The 1901-nt window shown below is 29.1% G+C and overlaps 1 protein-coding gene across 1 annotated transcript in view; it reads left to right on the forward strand.

Annotated features, from left to right (window-relative positions):
* The window catches only part of LOC105115674 (endoglucanase 4-like), a 3754-nt gene extending 3633 nt beyond the window's left edge, over positions 1-121 (forward strand). Inside the window, exon 8 of the mRNA XM_011012631.1 lies at positions 11-121. The gene's annotated coding sequence lies outside the window, so the exon portion shown is untranslated. The remainder of the gene's footprint in view (positions 1-10) is intronic.
* Positions 122-1901: the final 1780 nt, after the last annotated feature.

Here is a 1901-nt window from a genome sequence, read left to right on the forward strand (position 1 = left end):
AACCCCCCCCCCCCCCCCATCCTGCTGATATTCTGTTCCTAATGTTTTCTTTTCTCCTTAAAGGAGAAGAAAGGGATTAATTACAATTACAATTACAAGTATAATTATATTCTTTGCCAATGAGTTGGTAGAGCAGTACAGCAATATACAACCACAAAATGGGGGTTAATATACTCTATATTATTATTATTATTATATCTCCAAATGCGATAAGATTCATATTCTATAGTTTGAAAACTTTTCCTTAAAACTAATGCCATGTTAATTAGTAAAACACTCAAGTTCTCCTAGCATTATCCTAAAATTAACAAAAAAACAGAGGGATGTTCTAAGCTCGCTCACCGCACCACTCAACTCCTCTGCACCATCTTTCGTGGCGGAGACCTCCCTAGGCTTCATGCCATGGGTTTGAGAGATCGTCGAAACAAATGTTCGACATATTGTAGTGCTCGCTCGTATTTACATTTTCTCTTCAATCCAAGCCATGGCTCGTTTATAAATCTCTTGTTACTGGTCAATTTTTCAAATTTATCTAATATCAGTTATTATTTTAATATATATTTTTAAATAAAAAATATTTTAAAAAATATACGTTTCATTTATTACTGACAAGATTAAGCACAGGGTCTCTAGTTTTTTCCCCAAATCCGCTAACGAAGGCCGATGTAAACTTCATGGACGCTAGCTAACAAGGAAGTTATCTCACATGTTGAGAAAATCCTAGAATTTATTCTCCTCCCCTATCTTTAGTTCTACATATTTTATTTAATTTCTGTAAGAGTTTCTCCAGTAATACTTTATACTACCTTAAATATTAAGAGAGCCTTCGAAGAAGTGTTTAGCATTACATTTTGGAAATATTTTTGAAATATTTGATTTTTTTTATTTTTGTCTTTACTTTAAATTAATATTTTTTTATATTTTTAGATTATTTAGATATGTTGATATCAAAAAATATTATTTTAATTTATTTTTTAAAAAATAATTCCTCCCATTCTTCATACACACATTACTTAGTTACTTTAACCTTTTTTTTTTTTGATTACTTTCTAACTCCAACCCGCACTTCTCTCAACTCATCACTATTTATCTCTCTTTCGTAATTTTCGCTTTTTAAATTAGCACCTCTTCCCTTTTACTTTCTAACTAAGCATGCTTAAGTTGACTTCTTTGCACTAATTTTCTAGGGGATTTAAATGGTCTGAGCATACATGTTTTAGGTGAGAATATAGACTTTATTTGATAACGTAGTTGAAACACTAATTTTTTAAATTTTAATTTTTAACATGAAGAAAAAAAAATGTTGAAGGCATGCTGAAGAAGGACATTATTTAAAAGAATGCACCAAAATGATGTCATTATGGTGCTTCTTTTTTTTTAATTTCTTTTTTGAATTAAAGCATGAAACAACTTCATTTTGCCTAGAAGACTCCATTTCATTTAATTGGAATTTCATATGTGCACATTGATTCCTCAGTTTTAACACCTTTTTGAATTTTATCCTTGGCTTTATTATTGTTTTTTACCAATTCCAGCCTTTTTTCTTAATATTTCTTTCAATTTTGTCCATGGTTGCATTTCAAATGATCCCTTGATATTGATGCTTTTTCCAGCTTAGTAATTGGTTTTACAATTCAATCTTTTATCCAATTCCAACCCTTTCTCTTAATTTCTTCTCAATTTCATCCCTCATTACATTAAAATAGTCCCTCAATATTGGTGGATTTTCCAACTTGGTCCCTGACTTTCTAATTTTTAATTATTTAGCCGATTTCAATTATTTTCTCAATTTTTCTTCACAATTTCACCCATAATTGTATTTTATTCTTCTTTTATTTTTTAAATTAAATTTCTTGAATTTTTTGAAATATATTTTTTGAAGTATTTATTTATTTATGAAA

The sequence above is a fragment of the Populus euphratica genome, unplaced genomic scaffold, assembly GCF_000495115.2.
Source record: "Populus euphratica unplaced genomic scaffold, PopEup_1.0 scaffold741.1, whole genome shotgun sequence".
NCBI lineage: Eukaryota > Viridiplantae > Streptophyta > Magnoliopsida > Malpighiales > Salicaceae > Populus > Populus euphratica.